The 25,467-nt window shown below is 48.5% G+C and overlaps 1 protein-coding gene and 1 non-coding gene across 5 annotated transcripts in view; one reads left to right on the top strand and one right to left on the bottom strand.

Annotated features, from left to right (window-relative positions):
* Fstl4 (follistatin like 4) overlaps positions 1-25,467 on the top strand; it is a 458,219-nt gene that overhangs the window by 373,653 nt on the left and 59,099 nt on the right. The gene's annotated exons all lie outside the window — the stretch shown is intronic.
* On the bottom strand, positions 2,028-2,135 carry LOC115067031. The gene has a single exon (XR_003846469.1). It is a non-coding gene; the product is annotated as a U6 spliceosomal RNA (small nuclear RNA).

Genomic DNA, 25,467 nt, shown 5'->3' with positions numbered 1-25,467 from the left:
TCCCTCCTAAACACAACTGAACTTCTGTCCTCAACACTCCATTTCTTAGAAAACTTCCTATTAAAACAGCAACAAAAGCAACAATCGCTAGTATTTAAGGACCTAGAGAAACAAGATTTTTCTTTTCATAATTTCATGGGACCCATTTTCTCTGACTTTTACAGATAGATGATAGATAGACAGATGATAGATGATAGATAGATGATAGATAGACAGATAGATAGATTGATAGATGATAGATAGATTGATAGATTGATAGATGATAAATAGATAGATGATAGATAGATAGATAGATAGATAGATAGATAGATGATAGACATGATGGATGGATAGATGATAGATAGATATAAGATAGATAGATAGATAGATAGATAGATAGATGATAGACAGATGATGGATGGATAGATGATAGATAGATAGATAGATAGATAGAGAGATAGATAGATAGATATAAGATAGATAGATAGATAATAGATAGATAGATAGATGGATATGATCAATGATAGACAGATGATGATGATAGATAGATAGATGATAGATGGATGGATGATAGATGATCATTGATAGACAGATGATAGATACATAGATACATAGATAGATAGATAGATAGATAGATAGATAGATAGATGATAGATGATAGATAGATAGATGATAGACAAAGATATATATGTAACAACAATAATCAAAGAAAAGGACAAGAAATTGTGAGGGACTGGGGGCCATGGGAGAGGGACTGGGAGGGGAAATAATACAAATATTAGACTCATGCATCACACTCTCGAAAAACCAAAATAATTTTAAAAGACTTGTAAGAATTCAGCCTTTGATACACATACCACCTTCTAGACTGCACCCTCTGGAATCCAGAAGCACACCGCATCCTGTCAGCCCCACTCTGCTGTCAGTGCCTCAGAATTTGTAGCCATTTTTAGCACCTGCATCTCCATGTTGTACTGAGCCATGCACATTAGGTCTCGGGTCCCACATGGAGCCCAGAGCTGGGCACACAGCTGGTACTCAGTCTCTGTCAGCAGCTGTGAGCTGTAAGTACCCGTTTCTAAGTGCAGCTGGTGCTCCTGTTACCAAGTACAGTTCCTCTATGATGCTTTTCTTGGAGACTGAGTTTTATTTGTACATTTTTATTGAATAATTTTTGTGTATTTCATACATACAAGACTTCTTAATCACCTTTATATGCCTCCCACCAGATTTCATGCATTCTGTCATTTATTTTTTTGATTTTATGTGTATGTATTGCCTGCATGTAGGTAGGTGCACCCGTGTCATGCAATGCCCACAGAGGTGAGAAGAGGGCGCTGGATGCCCTGGAACTAGAGTTACAGACAATTGTTAAGCCACCATGTGGGTGCTGGGATTCGAACACAGGTCCTCTGCAAGAGCTTTCAATCGCTGCACCATCTCTCCAGCCCACATTCTGTCATTTATGTTAAGGTCTATGGAGTCAAGTTAATGGACCAAGGCATCCCTCAATGCAAGTTCATCTACTGGGATCTAGCCAGCCTATCTAGAGTCACTCCCTTAGAGAAGATCAACTTTCCCTCACACAGCAGTGAGCAGCTGCCAATAATTCTTTGGCTAAGGTTGGGGCCTGCTGCCCATTTCCACGGTTCTAGGTTTTTGTCTGCTTGAGTTTGCATGGGTCTTGTGCATGCCGACACCATTGCTGTAGTTCATATGCGCAGAGTCCCAGGAGCCTGTTACTCTCATTCCATATGGTCATGCACCACCTCCCTCAGCTCTTACAATCTTCCCACCCTCTCTTCTGCAACAGTTTCTTAGCTGTGGGTAGGTGAAGTTTAATATAAGAGACCTGTGTAAGGACCCGTACTCTGCAGACTCTTAATATCCATACTTTGGCCATTTGCAGCCTTTTGTCATGGCTCTCTGTTCCATGAGGGATCTTTATTGATGGTAGTTGAGAGATGCGTTAGTATTCTCTCACCCCTTGATCCTCTGTGTTCCATGAGCCTTAGGTATAGATGTAGATGTATCACTTAGGGGTAGGCAAAAATACGGAACATTTCACAAATTTTCATGTCATCCTTGCACAGGGGCCATGCTAATCTTCTCTATATTGTTCCCATTTTTAGTATATGTGCTGCTGAAGCGAGCACCCTTGGAGACAGTTTTATCTCCCTATTATTTAATAGGGGTTGGAGAGGCCACCTCGTGTGTGTAATTGTGTTTGACTAATTCTTGGAGACAATTGTGTGCTCTGGAGCAAGGACTCTGTGTGTTGAGGGAAGGATCAGCATGCAGGGTCACATGGGTGGGCTGCACATGAACCCCTGTGCATCCCAGCCCATTGGCTCAGCTCCAGCCCCCAAGCTTCTGCCCCACAGTCTGCTAGCTTGGTATTCAATCACTTTTATTGTAACGGGCGCAAAAATGGAGCCAGGGGGAATGTTGCTTGCTATTTTCTTCAAACCACTTAAGTTGATGGCCAGAGTTTAAGTTAACAGGTTATGGAGCTGAAGACACCTTAATGGATTAGAAGCTCATATGGAGTTGCTAATTTAATTTCCTTTTTTATTGCTGTTCTCTTACAAAACAGCACAGATAGCCCTTTGTCTGAGAGTGGGATATTAATAACTATGGCACACCGCAAGAGCAAAGAAGGGCGTTAAGATCTTGCAAGGTCTCTCTATTTGTCCCTGACCTCTCAAGGCTTCTCTGGCCGACCCAGATAGGGGAACAGACCCAAGGGATTAACTGCTCAAACTCTGAGGAAATGGAAGCTGCCCTTGGCCACTGTCACCAGACTCAAGTAGCAGTCCCCACCTGCCCAGAACATAGGTCTGCAAACAACTCCATCAGCCATGGTAAGGGGCTTACCAAAGAAAAATGGGCACTTAGGCTTCCAAGTGCAAAACACTAATGCCCCAGTGTCCTTATCATGGAGGGTGACTCTGAGCCCCTGGGAGAGGCGATCTTCCTTCTTTGGGCACAGCAGGTCAGAAACTTCCCTGAGCTCAGTAAGCAGCCCTCAGGGATGGTGTCCTGGGATGAGAGGAGCATGTGGACCATCCCAGACCAGCATCCTTTCTTCAGCCCTGGTGTGGGTGTGGCTTTCTCCTTCCATCAGACAAAGGCCTGGCTTTCCCCTGGCTACACCGAGGCATACAGACAAGGATATATAGGGACCAGCACCTTTGCAACTGATCCCTTTCCCAGCTGCCCCTTCCTGGAGCTCCTGGCTTTCTAAAACCTCAGGGTTAGATGAGCCTCAGAGGTCATGAGTGGCCAGTGTCCTCTGTTGGACACCTCCAAGAACAGAACCACCAGCTTCTGCAGGCAGATGTCCCAAGGGGAGCCCTTAGCCCATGCTGCAGCATCCTCAATCAGGAGGTGCCACGGGACCTGAGTGAGCCACAACCTGGCTGCACAGGCCCCAAAGCCCTGTGACTCCAGCAGGTACCTCCAATATGGCAGTGAGGTATAATCAAGCTTATTTCAAACCTTACATGTCTCCTGTGTGGTGACCGCTAACTACGTGTGCAATGCAGCCAGGCTGAATTAAGGTCCCAGGAAGTCTAAATACATGTTTTGAAGGCTTGTATGCAAAAGAGGCCAACATTGCTTTTATGTTGATTACATGTCAAAATGTCAACTTTGTGATACATTGAGTTAAAGTAGGTTATTGAAATCAGCATCACCTCTTTCTTTTTACTGTGTTATCTAGCTGCTGGGAAATATATTAGATATATGGTTTGTGTCATATTTCCACGGACAGTGCTATATTTAGAGAAGACGGAGGAAATGTCTTAAAAGTCAACCAGACTAGGACTGGAGATGGAGCTCAGTTGGTAGAATGTTTGTCCAGGATGCACGAAGTCCTGGTTTATTCTGCAGAATCCCATAAGCCAGGCATGGTGGCAGATGCCTGTAGTCCCAGGACTCAGGAGGCAGAGGCAGGAGGATCAGATGTTCAAGGTCATCCTCCTCTATATACATCAAGTTCTAGGCCAGCCTGGTAACATGAGACCCTGTAACATATTTTTAAATGAGTGAACTAGGTAGAATTATGATCACGAGTCAGAGGGCTAAATTACCTCCTAACGTAGTGTGGGCCCCCCAGAAGGCTTGTTCCTGAGCTGTGCCAACCTCTGCAGCTGGAAGAGCTGGGGGTTGGGACCCCTGGCAAGAAATCCTCAAAAGAGTGACTTCAAGGCTGTACTGTGACAAGTATCATCAAGATCAGAAAAGCAAAGCAGTTTTCAGAAGCACCTGAGATTTACAAGTGCCAACAGATGGTCTGAGTTTTCATATTCTCTTCTGGGTCTCTGTACAAAATCCAGAGAAACAATCACAGACCTGCTGCCACATGGGTGCCAGCAGACATTTGCCACTTGGAATAGCTCCTTCAGGGCTCACACAGCATGCTGGTTTACAGACTAATACGATCGCAAGAGTTATTATTCCTCTAAACCACAGGCATATCTGGGGTACCCACTTAACGACGCCCATAGAATAAATTACTTCCGGATGACACTTTTTAATTGAATTGAACTAACAGCTTAGTAATATGATGCAATAAGAATAATATTAGGATGATTAAAAGATCTGAGAACTCTTGTGAAATTAAATGATTAAACGCAATGCTGAGTAAATGAATGAGTCCGTGGACATTAATCAGTTGTGGGCCTCCGCAGATAGTTGTGTAACTAGGTATTCTTTATAGTCCCACACACTCACGGCTTCTCTCTCCCTACATGTGGCCCCCATTATGGCCTCCTTCAGGCCACTCAAGGAGCCAAGTGGCATTTCCTAGAGATCAAAAGAGTACTGGTACTTTACTGCCTGCAAGTGTTATGTGAATCATTGCCTCCCATCGGGCGCTCAGTCCTATGGTTGTGACCACAAGACTCAGCCAGGTTGGTAATTCTCAATCCTTGTTTTTAGTTGAAACATTTAGGAGCAAAGGAGCAAAAACTCAGATTCTTAACCTGACAAATTGATACACAACTGTAATCTTTCCCAGCACTCAGGGTGTCTGGAACAGAAGGATCATAAATTCTGGGGAGATGGCTCAGTCAGGAAAGTGGCTCCTGTACAAGCCAGAGGACCTCAGTTTGGATCCCCAGGAACCATGTAAACGCTAGGCATGAAGGTAGAAGTCTGTAACCCTAGTCTGGGTTTGGGGGGGGCAGTAATCAGAGATGGGGAATCCCTGGAGCTCATCACCCAGCCAACCTGGCTGGTTGGTGAGTTGATGAATTAATAAGCTCCAGGTTCAGTGATAGAAGTTATGAAAAAAACTAAGGTGGAGCCAGGCATGGTGGGCACACCTTTAATCCCAGCACTTGAGAGGCAGAGGTAGACGGATCTCTGTGAGTTCGAGGCCAGTCTGGTCTCCACAGTGAGTTCCAGGCCAGCTGGGGCTACAGGGAGACCCTGTCTCAAAAAGGAAAAGGAAAAAAACCAAGGTGGAGCTATATCAAGGTAGATACCTGACATCAACCTCTGACCTTCACACACATGCACACACAGCAGTACACACACACACACACACACACACACGCACACAGCGTTCATTTATTCATTCCTAGTAGGTCCCCTTCTCCTCCCTCTTTTGTAAAATGCCCCTTGTTCCCCCTTAACCCATTCATCTGAACTTGTTTTCACATCCTCAGACTGTTGAATCTGCCAAGTTTGTCCTAGAAAGGCGGGATGGGGTGCCATACATATTGGGAGGAGGTTTCCATGGCCAAAGATGGCTGCTCCTCTGGATGGAAGGGAGAGCAACGGCTGTGGAGAGTGTCCCAGGGTGGCACGTCCTATGTCCTTCCCTGCTTCCCACCCTCCCTCCACCACTGGCCATAACAACCAGTACCACGTAGGTGCCTTTTGTATGAACTGGAAGACTGATTAACTTTCTAACACAGTTCATCCCCACCTGCCCAGAGATAGCAGAGGTCATTTCTTTTCTGATATATAAATCTTTCATGCCCAAATTGCAGCCATAATTAGTTGCGTAAAAAATCAGGTTATGATTCGGGCTGTTATTAGGGAAACATGAAAACATTGAAAAGTTTGGTTTTAATCTCTAATAAAAACTCAAGGTCTCTGTTATAGAGAACAGAAGGGACTTTGTATCTCATTAAGGTTAAAATTGAATTCAGAGCAGATTCTCACTGGCTGGACTTGATGCTGAATATATTTCCCCAGGTGCACCTGGCAGGAAGTTCAGGGCAGGTCTGCTCTTGTCTACAGCCTGCAATGCCCACGTGGCCCCCTCCAGGCTGCCTTCCTAGGCTAAGGGTCTGGAACTTTCCAAAATAAGGCTGCGAGATGCCTAGAAGAAGCCTGTCCTCAAATGAAAATAGGTTCTCCACACACAAGTGCCTTTAGAACACAGTGGCGTCCCACTCAGCCAGTGGCTCCTGAAGAGTGAGTCAGCTTTCTGAAACGTCCCAGAAACACAGCTGCAGTCAGGGGTTGGTGCACATAACTGCCAGGGGCACTAGATTCTTCCCTCTCAGCTGGGTGAGCCCAGAGCCAGAGAAAGGAATTACATTCCCACGGCTACCCTGGAGACCAAGAGGACTCTGGAAGGTCAGCAGGTGTTGGCAGGGTGTCCTCCCTCACAGCTACTGTGCCTCCTCCTACCTCAGGCCTCCAGCCGGGGTTGTGAAGTAGTTCTAATTGTATTGGAAATGCGCAGAGACTGTTGCCATTAGGAAGCCAATGGTTTGAGCTTCACAGAAAGAAATTACAGCTTCCAGAGGGTCCCCATCATGAACCCAGCTCATTATGAATTTACCAAATCCATCCTTTCTGCTTGCACAGTGGGTTACACCTGCAGTATTAGTTGATGTTCCATCACTGTAACAAAATGCCTGAGGAAAAAAATAATACATGGAAGAAAGGCTTATTTTGGCTCACAGTTTCTTGGGTTTCAGCCCAGGGTCTCTTGGTTCCATCACTTCAGGCCCATGAAGGCACAGTGCGTCATGATGGGAGTACATAGAAGAAACCTGTTACCTCAGAGAGACTGGGGAACAAAGAGAGAAAGGAGGATGCTGGGGTCCCAAGCTCCCCTCAAGGGCACACCCCCAATGACTGGCCCCCTTTGGCTCTGCTCCCTCTAGGTTCTGAACTCCAGAAGGTCCCACAGACTGGAGAATACACAGGTCTATGAGGAACATTTACAATCCAAACTGTAATAGAATCAACCCGACATCCAGCAATTAAGTGATTCTGGGCCTTGGTGATGAAGCAGGGGCTTATCGGCTTACCAGGCAGGAGTTAGGCTGGCGGTGGTCATACCTCAAGGATCCCCAGCCCCCACCTCATCACCTGGAGCACCCATTCAGCCCCCACCTCATCACCTGGAGCACCCATTCAGCCCCTCACCTCAGCAGATTTCTTTGCTCACTTGTCTGCAGGGCAGAAGCCCTGAAAACATTCATTTGTCCAAAGTCTGAAAGCCACAGGCCTGTACCAACAAGGAACGGGGCAGTCATGGCTTGGTCATCAGAGGAGACAGACAACCCCAGTGTTCTATCCAGTTTAGTCCAGAATGTACTGCACCATTATCATAACTATGTCCTTCAGTGGCCAGGCAGGTTCGGGAATGGAGCACTGATACATTCTGAAGCAGCCTCTTTACAGGGAGGATGGGATCCCATGGCCCTTGACGAGAGAGAGAGAGAGAGAGAGAGAAGAGAGAAGAGAACGTTTTTGAAATGCATGCTCCCGCAACTTAATTTTATTATTTTCTTATTGGATTTTTTAAAAATATGACATTTCATAGTCCTGTGGCCTCAATAGCTACATCATCATCATAAAAATGACAACAGGGTGATTTAAGGAGGAAGGTCCAACCGAGTGAAATGGATGGTAGGCTTTTAAAGTTCTGGTTTAGCACCTCTTACCTGGGGTTAGTGTTCGTTTTGAATACATCACGAAGGCATTCTGTTAAATCACTCACAGAGTGGCTGAGATCTTCCCATCGGCACGTTGGATTATGGAGCTAATGAGGTGGACCCCCAAAGCACAGACCTCCATAGGCACACACGTGTTTCCTACGCTGGGGGCTACCAGATAAGACTGACTTGAATTAAAGGCCCGGAGAGGGAAGGAGGGCAGGAAAGTGTGTGCGCATGAAGCGCTTTCGCCCCAAAGTTGGTGTCAGTGTCAGATGCCAACCAGTTCCAGCCTTCTCTCCTGTCAGCTTCACAAGCTCCAGGTTCGCCAAACCAATACTCCCAAAAATCCACAGTGCAGTCAGGTCTGTAGCCAGAAACTCAGGGTGACGACAGAAGGTCCCCTACATGCCTTGTGGAACTGTGCAGACCTCAAAGTCAACTCAGAGGCAAAGGGCTCAACAGGTCCAACAGGGCAAAGGAGGTGAAGGGGAGGCTCAGAAAGAACACAGGTGAACAGGAACTTGCAGCTCTCACCTGCCTGCCCTCCTGCCCCCCACACATGATCACCATGAGAGCCCGAGACAGCAGTGCTCCCGAGGTCTCGCCTTCCTTTTCAAATAGCATCTGTTGTTTTCAGTCGTGTGCAATGATTTTACACAGGTGCACATGAGAAATCCATAGATGGGCTGGGGAGATGGCTCAGTTGGCAAAGCACTTGTCACTCAAGCATAAGGACCTGAATTCAATCCCACATAAGAAAGCTGGGCATGCTGCTGCACACTTGTAATCTCAAGGCTGGGAAAGCAGAGACAGGAGAACACCTGGGGCTCGCCCCAGCCAAGCAGCCTAATCAAGTCAGCAGCCAGCCAGCCTAACCAACTCAGCCAGCCAGCCAGCCTAACCAAGTCAGCCAGTCAGCCAGCCTAACCAAGCAGCCAGCCTAACCAAGTCAGCCAGTCAGCCAGCCTAACCAAGTCAACCAGCCAGCAGGCCTAAGTCAGCCAGTCAGCTCCAGACCAAGTGAGAGACTAGGTCTCTAAAGCCAAGATGTATGACACCCAAGGACAATATCCAAGGCAGACCTCTGGCTTACACATACACATATACACAACCCCCTCAGATCACACACTCACAAACCACACACCACACATACCTCCCCACTCCATAAACACACAGAGTCTACACACCACATATCTCTCTCTCTCTCACACACACACACATACATACACACCATATATACCACACACACACATATACTCCACAGATAATACATCACACATACACATAGACACATACACACACACACACACACACACACACACAGGCATTTTGGTGATCTGGGATCAGACTCTACATATCGCTTCACAACTTGTTTCTCTCATTTAACAACCATCTCATATCAGCACAGATAGATTTGCCTGCCTTTTTCCAGTTTCTATGTAATATTCTATTTGAGGCCAGAACATAATGTATCTAACCAGTCTCCCGGTGGTGGGCACTCGGGTTGTTCTTGATTTTTCACTGCTACTCACGGTTCTCAGTGGGCATCGTTGATCAGAGATGTCTTTGCTTATTTGTGCAAACACACTGTCACACAAAATCCCAGCAAACTTCCTGAGGAGCCTGGCATTCCAGGTCTCTGGCATCCAACCAGAAGCGCTGTTGCCTCTATGTCTTGTGGCTTCCAGTATTAGGAAAATGCCCAACAGTCCCCTCTCTCTGCCCTGTCTCAGGAAGAACAGGGAAACCACTAAGGTTTGGACTTTGAATTTGCCCTGAAAGAACATAGTTTCCAAAGACAAAAGAGGCAAGCCTCCATCTGTAGTGTCTGGTGTTCCTTCTGTGACCTGTCCAGTGAGTTCATCAGTGCTGGGCTGACCATCTGACCAGCTGCTTGGATGGCTCTGGCACTTAGTCTCCACGTGTAGCCCTCTGTACAGTCTGAGCGATGATCAATGGGATTTCTTGGGAATCACTGCAGAGTAGATGACTTTCATCCATTCATTTTGGCTTTTTTAATGCAAATTTGCTCACTTTCAGTAAGAAGATGCGCCAGAATAAACAGATCTCTCCCCAGAGGACTGCAGATGTGGCCTGTCACCCACACTCTTCTCCTAGGCCTGGGTGTGGCTCAGAAACCTCATCACAACCAATCAGATCAGGTGCTGTCTTGTACCCACCTGCCAGACCTGTATCTCAGATGCAAAAAATCTGCCAGGGGCATGATGGGTGTGTGTAAGAGGTACATGGGAGGATCCCGTATCATCCTGCCACCTATGTTCACATTTCCTAAGCCACTATGGTTTTATGTGTATCTGTTGTTAAGAAGTACCAATTCTTCATTTGGTGAGATAAAGACTAAAACTCTTCTGCCAAAATATCATCCAAAGCAGTGCTTCATTTAGAGAAGGGATAATTTCAGACTATCGGAGTGACGATCAAACTACAAGGACAGCCAAACACCACATGCACACCACCCACACCCACCTGAGACAGTATCACCCACAGAGCAACGCCAGTCCTCAGACGCTGAGGAGGAGCCACACAGTAGACCCTCCAATGTACGGCGGGCTTTCCCACTCTGCAGGTGCCAGCACCACGCACCATCCCCACAGTTGGTCAGTGGAGAAGGCCAGGCCCATGCCAACTACACTTCGTGCCATAAACACCTGGCTTCTCAGCCACACCAGTCCTAGGTTCTGGCCAGCTTGCTGAGGCCAGGGGACAGGCAGCTGAAGACAGAGAGGAGCCCCTCCAAAGGCCAGGGCAGTATGACCTCCGCCCTGGTCATAAGAGCACCCATCAAGGATTGGCTCCAGGCCATTCCTGGCTCCAACCTCTGCAAGGTCAGGCGCTCTAGCCCCTGCCCATGATAGGCAGGCCCCTGGCTCTCCAGGTATTCACCTCGGCTGTGGCTCAGCTAGGAGCTACATGCATTTTAATGGCCAAGCTTCTCTGGTATCTGTCCTGCCTATGGGAGCTCATTAAGCTGGTGGTATTGTTTGGGGACAGCACAGAGTCACCGTGCTCACATCTTCCTGGCTTATCTGTAGGCCCATACAAGCAAGGAACGGTCATATTTCAGGTCCTAAGGTCTGGGCTCGGGCAGACATGTGGGGTGTGTGTGTGTGTGTGTGTGTGTGTGTGTGTGTGTGTTGTATGGTCGAGGCATCTTGTGTTGGTACACAGAGCCCCCCCCCAACTTGGGCCCTACCTTCCTTCAAGCTCAGAGACCTCCAGCCAGGGTTGAGAGGGCTCACAGTGCATAGTGAGGAACTTATAAGTGTTTTGTGGTGACACATGGTGGGACCCTTGGGGTTGGCTGTCCTGGGGCCACCATGTTGAATGATCATGGTACACTCCCCTTTAATGGGGTCTTAGATGCCCCCCACAGTGGACCTGGGGCTGGGGAGAACATGACCAGGACTGGCCGGGCTGCTCCAGGCTTCAGGGAGAGTGTATTGTGAGCGGAATGATTCAGCCCTCACCCACCTATTCCAAAGGTAGGAGGAAGCATGGGAATCTCCAACCTCTGCGCACAGCAAATACAATCCCTGGGACTGTGCTCTGCACTCAACACTGGGGCAACAAGCTTGAGCTAGTCCCCCGTGCAGCCATAGCCTTGGCACCTCTCCGCTATGTTGCCCTGGAACATGTCCTCCACCCTACAGGGTTACCCAAGGTCTCCTGTGGCAGCCTAAACACAGAGGCCTGGTAAAACTCACTGTCATAGCTCATGTCCCCTGTTCCCTTCTACCTGTGTTTGTCCAACACCCTAAGCTCCTCGGTGTTCCACCCTCTATGCCCTCCTGTGCCTACAATGCTGGCTCACCTTCTCCTCCCCCTCCTCCTCCTCCCCCTCTTCCTCCTCCTCCTCTTCCTTCTTCTCCTCCTCTTCCTCCTCCTTCTCCTCTGCCTCCTCCTCTTCCTCCTCCTCTTCCTCATCCTCCTCTTCTTCCTCCTCCATATTCTCCTCTTCCTCTTCCTCCTCTTCCTCCTCCCCTTCTTCTTCCTCCTTTTCTTCCTCGTCTTTCTCCTCCTCCCTCTTTCTTCTTCTGAGACAGGGTCTCATGGATCATAGACTAGCTTCAAACTCACTAGATAGCCCAGGATAGCTTGTGAACGTTCTATCCTCTTGCTACTGCCTCCATGTGGCACGTGCCACCTTGTTCAGTGCATGTGGTGCTGGGGATCCAACCCAGGGTGACTTTGTGCCTAACAGACAAGCACTTTAGCAGATGAGCTATCGCCTCACTCAACTAGGAGTGATTTTTTTTCTCTCACTCTTGTCCTACCCAGTGGATACCTGACAGTGTCTGGAGACATTTTTTCCTCCTCCTCCCCCACCCCCCACCGCCAAGCTCATTTTCCTTTAATCCAGCTCATATTTACTGGCATTAGGCCAAGTGCCAGGCCCCATGTCAAGTGCTTGGACTTATCAGGAAGAAACCTTCCTGTTGTGCTCAGTCCTGCCCCTTCCTACCTCTACTCCCTTGCATTCCATCCAGTGTTCCCTTGTCACCAGTGCTACCTTGTGTGGGGTCTCACCCATCTGGTGTCCCAGGAGCCTGACCCAGGGTACTGGCAAGGCCATGGGAAGGCCTGACACAAGGAGCAAGTATTCATGAAAGAAAGCTGAGGAAGTTTCAGAGGAGGAAAGGGAAGTGGGACACCATGCTAGCTCACGCCTGTCACTGGGTATCAAGCTGACGATCCAGGACATGTGTTTGGAGGCAGAAGGCATTTGGAGAGACTCTGGCCTATAGCTATGGAAGTGTAAGAAAGGCTGAGGTGAAAAGGATGGGAAAGAGGAAGTGACTAGACCTGAGGACCACAGGGCAAGAGGCTTTGGGGACCAGGAAGGACGACAGTGAGGCTGAGCCTGGGAAAGGGGAAGTGGCTGGTGGAGATGAGGTGAAGGACAGGATAAGCCATCTAGAGTGGTGACCTTGAGTTCACAGAGCACTGATGCCAACAAGCTCAGGAGCTCAGGCTAGCCCAGTGAGAACACCAGGAATTGTGCTGCTGCAGACTCTGGGCTGCCTGTCCCCAGCAGGCACTCATTTGATGGCCTGATTGCTTCCAAGAAGCTTTGGTTAACCAGAGAGGATCTGCTAGGCTTGGAGGTAGTAATTCTGCCCCCACCCCTCTCGGCTGTGGGTGTAGCCATTGGTGCCAGTGACTGCAGTGACTTCGAGTGCTCCGCAGGAACCACTGGCCTGTGGTCCGCATGGGGACTGTGGCATGTAAACAGTCTGCGGAGATGAGAACGGGTAGAAGCCAGCTGGGGTCAGCCATTTCCCCAAGTGCCCTACAGATGAGGGCCCAGTGTGGAGGCAGGAGGGGCCAGGAAACACTTTCTTGCTATCAGCTGAGCTTCCTCAGCAGGCCAGGTCCTCATGATGTTCTCCTTCCCGTTAGACCGGATGGGGAGAAAGAGGAGGCTGAGAAGGGGCTCTGGCCACAAATGTGTTTCCAGTGGGCAGAAAGAGCTCCAGCTGGCATCTTGTCCGTCCAGGCGGCCAGATGGAACGAGGCACTTGCAGGCCGGGGGGGAGAGGTGGAGCTCTGAAAGCTCAGCAGGATAACAGGCGGTGCTGTGCAGATAGTACGGCATCTGCAACACTTGTTCCTGAGGTGGGGACTTACAAAGCAGCCACAGACTCACTCCCTGGAACCCAGAGAATAATTTTTCCCAAAATATTTGAGACCCTTGAACCTGACAGGAATCTGTTTTCACAGTGCGCAATAGAAGAGACAGGCCTGGGCCCAGTGCGGAAGCCACTGTGGAGTCCCAGTGGAGACTTTTGTCCCAGGACGCGTAGCCTCCTGACGTGGGAACTCTTTTTTAGCAAACTGACTTCTGCTCGGGGACCTCTGCTGTGTTCCTGGCCTTCGGGAGACAGATACTGCTCCAATCTAACAACAAAGGCACTCCACAAGCAATGTCCTGTAAATGCAGGAGACCTTAGAAATCAGTCCCTGGCTGCTAGGAAGCATAGATTGTTGGGGATGACGGCTAATGAGTCAGAAATTCCACTGGGGTGTTGGTTCTGCCACTGTTACTCTCTGGGCCTCCATATTCTAGTCCCCCACAGTGGGGACAGATCACTAATGGCATCAGACTGGGATGGCTAGCCATGCATGGTCATGGGTAGCCTGCCTATCAGGCATTTCCTGTTGGCCTGTGAGTCCTTGGTGGGTGCCCTGTGCCTCCCCTGCATGTGGACGGCAGACCACTTCTCCAAAGTCAACCTGTCAAATAGTGTTTCCAGCCTCGAGTTCCTCTCTTACTTCTGTGATGGTTAGAATTTCTCAAACTTTTTTGCATTTTGTGGGGAGTCCCTTGTAGGATCCAGGCCAGGGTCCATAAGGACTTCACCCTCGTGGGCAGGGTAGGGCAAGAGCGGGGCAGAGATGAAGCTAAAGCCTAGAACATTCACACTGGCTTTTTGCCAGTTCCCTGGTTTGAACAGAGACATCCTAGGCCTATTTGCATAGTGCTGGGGCCAGCATGGGAAAGCCCAGGATGCATTTGGAAACTAACCAAGAGTTCAGTTTGGCTCCATCTAAGTGGGAGGAGTGGGAGACAAGACTGGAAATAAGGTGTTAGTGGACCGTAAATACCAGGCAGGGGAGGGCAGCTGTCCTGTGAGAGATTCCTGGAAAAACACTGCTGTCTTCTAGAAAATAATGAGGTCCTGCCTGGGGGCCACTGTGGATGGAGAGAAAGGGGTGGGTTCAGAGGGGCACAAGGATCTCTTGGCTATACCTAAGGATGAGGCAAGGCTGGTAAGATTTGGACTCATCCATCCATCCCTAAAATGGCCTATTTGCTCATCTGGCTAGCAGCCTCTGCGGGTACCACCAAAGGTAGCAGCACACGGCAGTGCTGCCAAGAATCAATTTGCCGGGGGTCCAGATGTGAAGATTTCCAAACAGACAGATGGCAGAGGGGCCTTGGGAGAAGGATCAGAAGGCATTTTTCTTACCAAGACTTGTCCTTGGACAAAGCATACATTGCAGGATTCTCTATGAAAAGAAGTCAGAGAGACAAATGCCCCATGCAAGAAGAAGAAATTTCTCAGATCCCAACACTTGTTTAAAACTTTGCTGACACACATGTTGCCTCACAGAGAAAGGGTTTCAGCAAAAACAAAGGAACTGAGTTTCATGACATCTCCAAACACTGGCACTATTAAGTCTCACAAGGTCTCCCCTCCCCTGGTCAGCTGCCTGTATGGGGACCTGGCCATCTCCAGGAGCGGCAGGTGGATCCCATGGGCTGGGTGTCTGCAGGAAGTTATTGATGGCTGAGTCCCAGGACAAGGCTTGACTCTAAGTGAGGAATGACCAAGGGCTCCCCTACTCTCACAGTGTAGCCGCCAAAACAGATTAGTTAACTAAATGGGACTATACTCATGTGTGCAACCACTCCTGCCTAGGGAATGACAGTCACTTAGCAAACAAGGGATACGTGTTTATTAAAGTCACAATATTAATGTGTACTGTGGTTCCCAATGGTGACACTAGTGACTTTGGAGCAGGACTGTTCTTTGTTGTGGGGACTATGGCGTACCTTCTAAACTGTTCACCCAATAAGAAATCACCTCCTCCCCAAGTTGTGGCTGTTAAGATTTAGGAGCACAGAGTCCAGAAACAGGAGACAAGGAAAGAAACCAAGGCTGACCTCAGCAGGCGAGACTGTTCATTAGCATAGTGAGGGGCAGCAACCTTCCCACGGGATGGAGGCTGTGCGCAGAGTGAAGAAGGGCTCGGGGTTTAGCGTCTCTGGGAAGGCAGCTGCAAAGAGAAGTTTGGAAGCAGCTGCAGGGGGTGGTCTGGAGACAGCTACTGGAGGCAGTTTGTTCCCAGTATAGAACTGGATGCTCTTAGGGTAGGGGTTGGGGGACCAGATGCTCTGTGGTCAGGGGTCCCATGTTGTACCAATTTCCTTCAGTGACAGCCAAAACTGCTTCCAACCAGAACTACACCAAAAGTCTCCTTGGGGACTAGAATCAGTTTGAGTTGAGAACCATGGAAGACGTCCTGCCTGCCTCAAATTCCCACTCAGTTCCACTTCCCCATCCACACCTATGTCTTACCCACCTTCTGTAGAAAGGTGCTGCACTGGGTATTGTGGCACATGCCCCAGGAGGCTGAGGCAAGAGGATTAAGAGGTCAAGGCCAGCCTGGGCTGCATAGTGAGATCCTATCTCAAACAACAACAAAAAGGTCCAAGTCTCACCATCCAAGACTAGACCCAATGCTCCTTCCTCACCTCAGAGACCTTTCTTCTGAAATCCGCCCTTTCTCCCTTTTGTGTCACAAATTCTTCTGTTTCATCATACCCACTGGCAAACACAATACCATAAGAGACAAGCAGACCAACCTTCCCTTGATTCCACCCACCATCCCATGTCTCTGCTCCCCCTACAAGAAAACACTTTCAAAGAGCAGTTCCTCCTCCTCCCTCTCCTCCTCCTCCTCTTCATCTTCCTCCTTTTCATCTTCCTCCTCCCTTCCCGTTCATTTCCTGTATAAAGATGGCTCCAACTCCAGTGCTCTCAAATGCATTCGAGGTTGCAGATAGGCTGTTTTGCTAAACCCATGGTCAAATCTGCCCTCACTACCTGGAGCTCTTAGCTGACCCTGAACACAAGTGGCCCAGATTTTCCTCATCCCTAAATGCTAGTGGACATCAGACCTCAGACCTCAGGCCTCTCCCCTAAAGACTTATTGGGTCCCATTTTAAATAGCAGTTGTACGTGGATGAATTCCCTGAGCCTTAGACTTAGATCACCAGCTGTTCACCCCTCTGTCCACCTGCCACAGTTAAAAACAGCACCCTGCATTTCACCTTCAATGTCTTCTCTGTCAGTCTTTCAACAAATACAGCCAGCACCTAAGTTCTCAGGCCCAAACTTGGTACTCATCCTTGAATCCTCTCTTCCTGTCTCCTATCAGCCTTCCCATGTGAGCTATCAGCATTCTGTCAGTCTATCCCAGCAGGTAACCAAAATCAGTCTTCCTGTCAGTTGTTCATGGTGTAACCAAAGGTCTTGGTACTAGAACCTTCCTGTCAGCTCTCTGTCTCTACATGAACGGTCAGCACTCTCCCTCCTTCTTGCTGGCAGAGCCTCCTCCCCAAAAGCAAGGCTTTTCCACTCCAGCCACGGTGGTTCATGTCCTAGCGGAGTTAGAAATGATGGGATGACACAAATGTGGGGATGAAGCTTGAGAGGCTGTCAGCAGGGCACTTTGGAGAAAGGTCTTTGTTCTTTGAGCTCACAGACCTGTGCCTGTGATTGCAGGGACCCAGCAGGGTGCTGAGGTGGCCTGTTGAGGGTACCACTAGGGCCCCTTGAGGTCCTCCCAATGCTCCTCCTAAAAATGAAACACAAAGTCCCCTGTCACCCTAGGGCCAGCCTCGATTGATCCAGCCGCCTCTTGTTTCTGGGGTTCTTAGGGTCAAGGCCTGGCCCTAGCAGTTCCAACAAGCCACCCATCCTCAATATACTAGTTATGGAGACAAGTGGAGGCTGGAGACACGGCTTCATGAGTACGGTGCTTGTTGCGTCAGCCTGAGGTCCTGCATTGGAGCCCCAGAACCGGTGTAGACAAGCCAGGCATGATGGTGTGTGCTTATAATTCCAGTTCTGGGGGAGCAAAGAGACCAAAGACAGGAGGATTCCTGGGGTTCACTGGCCAGCCTAGTCTACTCAGCAAGTCCCAAGCCAATGAGAGACCCTGTCTCAGTAAACACGGTGGATGGTTCCTGAGGAACAACACCCAAGGTTATCCTCTGGTCTTCCCTCCATTTACACATGCACATATGCACCCACTAACTCATGCAAACACACACACACACACACACACACACACACACACACGTGTAAAACAGAGAAAAGATTTTTATCCAATGTGAAGAGGAACAAATAAAGAAATCCATGACCCCATCTTCAGGTTACTGACATAGAGTTCAGGTTTAAATAGAGAGCCAGAGGCATGCAGAACTCAGCTGTCTTGGTCAAGGTACGGCCCAGCCCCTCCACAAGCTCAGCTCTAGTCTATCCTGGTAAATTGTCAGAACTGAGTGAAGTCCCTTCATGAGATGCAAGTTCCTCCTCTGTTGACACTAAGGCCTCAGGTGTTTCTTTCTACCAACATGAGATCCCTGAGAAAATTTCAATTCCGCAGGGTCCATCTTCCCAGTAGCCTGAGATCTTCCAAAGGGAAGGACACAAGTGTGTTTGGAAGATCCTTGCTCCTGCTGGACAGTTACACTCTTCCCTCTGTCCCCACTCTGCTGTCCCTTCCCTGCCCGTGTCCACAACATGTCAGTGGTGAAGAGTAAGAATCTTCCACCCTTAGGCCCTGAGGCCCTTTGTTAAGGCCCCAGCCAGGCCAACCCGCCAGTGCCAACATCCCAGGGACTCTCCTCTCTCCCCACAGCTGGATTCAGCTGGGTCCCCTGCCACGTCACTAAATACTCAAGGGCAACCACAGCTTTTTGATGCACTAAAAAACAGAGCACCATGGGATGGTCCACAGGGGGTATCCACCAGCAGGTAAGGGGTCCAAGATCCTCAGAAGACAGGCTAGAAAAGGGCTGTGAAACTGTGAGCTAGATGTTCTTTCAAAGAGGGAGTTGGGAGGAGGGTGGAGAAATGGCTCAGCGGTTAAGAACACTTGCTGTTCTTCCATAAGACCCGGATTCAACCAGGGGATCCGATACCCTCTTCTGACCTCTGTGGGCATTGTACAACATGAGTATACTGACATACATGCAGGCCAAACACTCATACATATAAAAATAAAAATAAATATTTTTTTAAAGGAGTTGGGGACGGGCAAGATGGCTTTGTATGCACAGTGCTTGCTGCTTAAGTCATTAGACCTAAGTTCAGTCCCTAGGACCCATGTAAAGATAGGAGAGAACTGACTCCACTAAGTTGTCTTCTGACCTCCACATGCATCCTTTGGCACGTGTCTCCCCACACTAATAATAAAACAAATTTTAAAAATAAACAAAAGAAGTTGCCAGAAGCTCCAAGGGGCCTCGAGCCCATCCTCTGGAGTTCCTGGGTTTTGTGGTGCTGTCAGGGACTAGACTCAAAAACAAATGCAAACTGCTCTCCAAAATGGGCTGCTGGTGCCTGTTTACAAAACACAGCCACCACTGAGCATCCTCGGGAGGATAATTAACCAGAAAGCTAGTTATGGTTATTCATGTTCTTTCCACCTAATGACTTCTCCCGCTTACATGCTGGGCCTTGGGGTGGAGTGGATGGGAGGACCATCCTGCTTGTCTACCGCTTGTGCAGCCTTGTGCACACCGGCCCCAGGGCACTTGGAGAGAGAGGCAATGCTGGGTCTTGTTGAATGCTACCATTGAGAAATTACCTTCAAAGCTTATTCAGCCAAAAAGCCAAGAGAGAGCCTATAATCTTCATTTCAGAGCAGAAGCTCTGGACGGTGTTGATGGCTATCATCAGCCAAGCTAAAGAGACTAAGGGGCAGGGTGAGAGCTTCCATCCTGGATCTCCCCTCCTCATCCACCCTACTGGAGGAATGGTTCTGTGTTAAAAAGATCAAGCAGGAGTACAGGAGACCACCAGACAGGCCCCTCCCTGCCCCTCATTCACCCTATGAGCCCAGCCCCATCCTCACTGTCCCCTGAACCACCGCACTGCTTACAGCCTTGGCCTCTTTGTTCACACAACAGCCAGAGAGATGCTTTAGCACATGCAAATCAGATGGCATCCTTCCTTAGTTTAAAGACCTCCCCGTAGGACTGGCTTGGTGATTATCAGGACCCACATGAAGTGCTGAGTGGGTGAGGCAGCCCACCTGGGGTTCCAGCCCAGAAGGTGGGGATAAGGGATCCCCAGAGCAGGCTGGCTAGCAAGCTCTGGGTTTGATTGAGAGACCTGCCTCAGTGAGTAAGTGAAAAAGCCGTCAACCGCAGGCCTCCACATGAGTGTGCACACATGTGCACCCCCACACACGTGCATGTATACATGTAAACATGTGTACACACATGTGCATGCCATACACATGAAAAGGAAAAAGGAAAAAAAAAATCTCCTCCCTGTTGCTTTAAAGTTACAAGTCACTCTCTGCCATTCTGTGCCTGTGCTACAGACACTGCCTTGATCCTTGTGCTCCAGCCCCACCCTGCCTTGGGAGGCATGCGTGAACTCTTTCCTCTAAAATGTCCTTCTAGGAATGGGGAGAGAGCTCAGTTGGTACAGTGCTTGCCTAACATGCACAATGCCTTTAGTTCCAGCTCTAGCACTGCATAAACCAGGCTTAGTGGTGCATGCCTAGAATCTGAGCACTCAGGAGGTGGAGGCAGGAGGATTAAAAGTTCGGCTTCAGGGGTTGATGAGATGGTTCAGTGGATAACGGCACTTGCTACCAAGCCCAATGACCTGAGTTCAATCCCCAGGACCCAGAGAGAACTGACTCCCACAAGGTGTCCTCTGACCTCCAAGCACACACACACACACACACACACACACACACACACACACACACACACACACAAATAATAAATAATGTAAAGAAATACTTTTTTAAGTTGTTATGGTTCATCCTTGGCTACATAGTGAATTCTGGGCCATCCTGAGATAATAAAACCCAGTCTCAAAAGGGAGCATGGCCTTTCCCCAGGCTCAGCCTCACTACTGAATTCTCACCTTTCAGGCTTTCAATGATCCAGAGATCACTCCGCCACCCCAGGCGCCACAGCAGGCTGCTCTCTTCATCTTCTTTGCTTCCATCACATTTCCTGCCCCAGATCATTTGCACGTTCTCCCCCTCTCACCTACACTGAGATGTGCCCTCTAGGCAGGGAGTCTGGGCTCCCTGACACTGTGGGGTGAGGAAGCCAACTCTGAGCTAAGAAGGCGTTCAGAGGCTGGGAGCAGAAAGTGGAACTCCTGGGCCTCATGTTGACCTCGCCGAGGTTCCACCCACTTCTCCCTGCTGTTTCTTCAGTGGAAACACATAAACTTGCATTTCCTTCCCTTCGGAGGGGGTATATTAGATAATTATAACACCGGCTGCTGTAGAAACCTCGAAATCTCAGTAGTGACAACAGAGTGAGGCTGAGTTCTTGCCCTCATCAAGTCTGATGGAATCGGGCAGCTTGCCTCAGTTGGAGAGGAGAAGGTCATGTTTCTCATTCCCACAAATGCACGACCAACCACAGGGTCCCTTCAGGAGGGGGAGGGAGTAGGAATGATCACTGTGTTAGATTTCTCCAGATAAACAGACCCAACGGGAGATAGAGCTAGGGCCAGGGTTAGGGAAAGGGGGTGGGGGGAGAACATAAAGAGATTTATGTAGGAAATTGGCCCACACGATTTTGGAGATTGGCAAGTCCCAAGCTCTACTGGTAACAGGCTGGGGACCCAGAAGGCCTAGGAGGACTGACAGTGTTAAGTCTTAGTCTGAAAGCCAGCAGCCTCAAGATCCAGAAAGGAACAATATACCCCGACAAAAGCAAGCTAAGGGGGGAAGGGATTATTTTGGCTTGTGTTTCCAAAGTACAGCTCATCATGGTGGGGAAGTCATGGCAACAGGAGCTTGAGGCAACCAGTCACTGTATCTGCCATCAGGAAGCAGAGACAGATGAATGCTGGTGCTTAGCTACATTTCTCCGTTTTACACAGCCCATGGGATGGTGATGTCTACATTCATATATTTCCACCTCAATTAAGCTCATCTAGATAATCCCTCAAAAGCATACCCAGAGGCTTGTCTCCTAGGTAATTCTAGATCTTGTCAAGCTGACCAATCCGTAGTAACCATCATAGTCAACATCCTATCTTAATGCTCAGTCAGGAGGAATCCCCTGTCATTCAGCCTGTTTGCTCAGGACTTTGACTGATTGGAGAAGGTCCACCCACATTAGGAGGGGCAGTCTGCTTTACTCAGTCTGCAGATTCTAATTTTTGCCTCCTCCAGAAAGGCAAACCCTATATACACAGTGCAGTGATTGAACAAATATCTGGGTACCATGGGCCAATCAAGTTAATATGTGAAATTAACCCCCACAGTGATACAGAGGGTATGACCAAGCATCGTTTCCTCCCTTGAGTCAAGCCCAATCATATGGCCCTTTCCTAACTCCAAGAAAGATGATGGGATTGTCCCAATGAATACTCGGGCTAGGAAATGGCACACAGAAGCCTCCTGCTGGAGAGATATGTTCCTCTCCAACAATTACTTGTCCGGAGTTCTGTGCAAGCCTTAGAGATCTGGATCAATTTCTGAAATTCAGAGTCAGTAGCATATAATTACAGAAGATAGGTTTTAATGTCCCTTTCACTCAAAGCCACAAAAAGCAATTGATGTTCTTTCCTTTTGCAAATATCTTTTTCGGCAGGGCTGGGAATTGAACATAGAGCTTTGTTGCCCATGTGAAACAAGTGTTCCAACCACTAAGCTATATGTCCAGCTCAGCCTTTTGCACATATCTTGAGCAGAAGTATTCGTATCCTCCTTAGAAGTAAATGAGACATGGCATGAGAGACATGTAGACTGGCCAGCCTGACTGACCCCGCCCCCAAACAAGCACCAAGACAGGGAGGGAGGGTGAGCCGGCATATGGCTCTGTGATGGTCGCACACCCTGCTGACCAAGAGACCATGTACTTTCTACCTTGCCACTTACCCTTGCTCTTCCCAGGCAGTACCTCTGTTGCCTGTCACACCATAATAGACCAGAACACCCTGGGACAGAGATATTATGGCCCAACGGCACTGAACTCTGGTGCTAACTTCACAAGTCAATGACTTTCAGTTTTAAAAAAAAAAAAAAAAAAAAAAAACAAAGGAAGAGGCAAAATAGAACTCCCAAACTCTGAGATATTCTCCTGAGTAACTCTCTTCCCCCTGCTCCAGCCCATCCTCCAAGCAAGGAGAACCTTCACCAGTCTGCAGCAACTTGAAAGCAAAGCATCAGATCCTGCCTTCTGTGCTGGGCACTCGGGAAGAGCCCAACCAGGGAGGGCAGCCAGGCTCAGCACATGCCAAGCACTCTCATCCAGCATCTGCAGACAGACCTCAGGCTCTTCTTTCCCTCCACATTCCACACCCATGTTCACGGCCAAGCTGTGAGCTCCAGGTTAGCAGCCACTGGGCCTGTTTTGTCTGCCAGTACATTCCCACTATATCTTGGCAGGTAGCCAGTGTTCAGTAAATGATAATGGAGTGAGCACAGATCATTCACCTGCATAAAACTGATTATTAAGTTGCTTCTATGTGCCTTGGTATTGGAGATACCAAGGAAATAATATGAAAACAGGTCATCAGTTAACAGCACTGGCTGTTAGTTCCCAGCACCCACAAGGCCTCTAACAACCATCCATAACTCTAGTTCCAGGGGAATCTGATGCCCTCTTCTGGCCTCCATGGGCATTGCACACATGTGGTGCATTTACCTACATGCAGGCAAAACGCTCATCCACATAAAATTTTTAAAAACAGTTCTGGTTTGTGTCTGTATCAGAGATCACAACTTGATAACTAAACCGCAATAAAGGCTAAAGTAACACCAAGTCACATAGGTCAACTGGAAAAGTAACTTAGTCACAAATCTGCAGGTAATTAAGTTTATTGCCATCACTAAAGTAAGGAAAGCAAGAGGGAGGAACCATGACAACAGCAGAGAAATTGAAATAGATTATCATCAAGGAGCAGGACGCATTCAAGTGCCCTCATGTGTGGCTTTGGAGCAAGTCTGATGCTTCCTGCAGAACACTGTCATTCTCAAGCAGGGCTCTCAGCCTCTGTGCACCCTTCAAGGCTCTGTCAAAAATATTGATACAGGGATTGGGGAGATGGCTTTAGTAGATAAAGCACTTGACACACAAGTGTGAGACCTGATCTCAGATCCTCAGAACCCATATAAAGCCAGACACAGTTGCACACATCTGTTATCTCAGTGCTCCTACAGAAATATGGGAGGCCAAGTCAGGAGGGCCAGCTAGCCTGGAATATGTAGTGAACAAGGGGTACTGTGCCTCGAACAAGGTAAAGGTGAGAGCCAGACTGACACCTGAGGTTGTCCTCTGACCGCACATGCACCCTGGTATGTGCACATGCCCATGTCCACATATATTCACATTTACACACACACATACACAGAGATAAAAATTAAAAATATATATATATTGATATGCAGTCAGGTTAACTGAGCTTTTGGCAGGGGCTTTTCACCATAAGCAGCATTTGAGACTTGGTGAATGTCCAGACAGGGATGTGTTCCATTACTGAATTTCTGACATAAGAAAACTAACAGCAACTTGATGAGAATTCGAGAAATTTAATTTCTCTGGCTAGGAAGCACCAGAGTCCTGTTTGAGTGGGTGCTGATGGGTGTATGAGTGTCTCATCGAGTTCAAGTTCAGTGTGAGATGAAGGCAAAACTGTCATACAAACTAAGACTCAATTCTCCAGCAGCTGAAGTCATAGGGCCTCCTGCTTTCTGGGAAGATGGGGATTAGCCTGGTACGAGTCTCTCTCTGTTCTTTCCTTCCTGTAGAAAAGAATCCAGTCAAGAGATAGAAACAGTTTAAGCAGAAGTTTATTTAGCAAAGCAAGCACTCCAAACAAGGCTGGAGTGGGCCGTCTCAAGGTGGGGAGCTACCTATCAGGTCATAGTGTAAATTTTAAAGATGTTTTAATGAATATTTATGAGATAGCATATTCGTGGGGTAAGTTGATGTTTTTTCCCCTGTCAAATCACGGTGGTCCAGATTTCCCTTTTAATATGTCTTCCCATGATTCTCTAGGAAAGCCTACAAAAGGGGATGTGCCAAAACCACAATGCAAGGGATGTACTGAGTGGGTCTTTTGAGGATTCAGGCCCTTCATTAGTGCACACAGGTGGGAAAATGCCGGGATAGCTTAGTTTCTCATACAATGGGAACTTAACTGCAGCTTCAAGGCTGTTTAGACCCAGAGGCGCAATCTGACCCTCCTGATCTGACCAGCTGACTTAACCATTTGCAGCCTGCTTATGGAAGTCTCCTGGGTTTCCAGTGTCCACTTTTACCTCCAACATCCATCTGTGGGGAAAGGAAGGTGAGGGTGAGAGCTGGCAACACCATGCATCTGCAAAGCCTATGGCTGCTGCTCTGGTCTGGGGATCTAGAGAGGTCTGGGCTTCAGCCCACCTACTATGTGCCAAACACTGTGCTAGGCACCAGACAACCCAATAGCTAGCTACAGGACACAGCACCTAGCTAGCATCCCCTGGAAGGTCTGCCTATGCTATCCACCCATGATGAAAGGATGCCTACAGAGGCCAGAAAGCCTGACCTACAGCAAGATAGGTACCCAAACTCTGAAGACCCCCCTGACTTCCTTGCCCTATTCAAAATCCCTCTTCACCTAGCAGCTTTCAAATTTCAGTTCTCATAGCAAGGTATCCCTCTCCCTATGGGCCTGGAGCACTACCCAGTGGTGCAAGCCAAGCTCCCCACAGCTGTTCAGAATCACAGGCCAGCCCATTTCCTCCAAGGTCACCAGTTTCTTTATCTGGACACATACACCCCCCA

Source organism: Nannospalax galili, unplaced genomic scaffold (assembly GCF_000622305.1).
Source record: "Nannospalax galili isolate Female #2095 unplaced genomic scaffold, S.galili_v1.0 scaffold424, whole genome shotgun sequence".
Taxonomy (NCBI): domain Eukaryota; kingdom Metazoa; phylum Chordata; class Mammalia; order Rodentia; family Spalacidae; genus Nannospalax; species Nannospalax galili.
The sequence above is the reverse complement of the archived record's forward strand: the minus strand, read 5'-3'. Positions and strand labels throughout refer to the sequence as shown.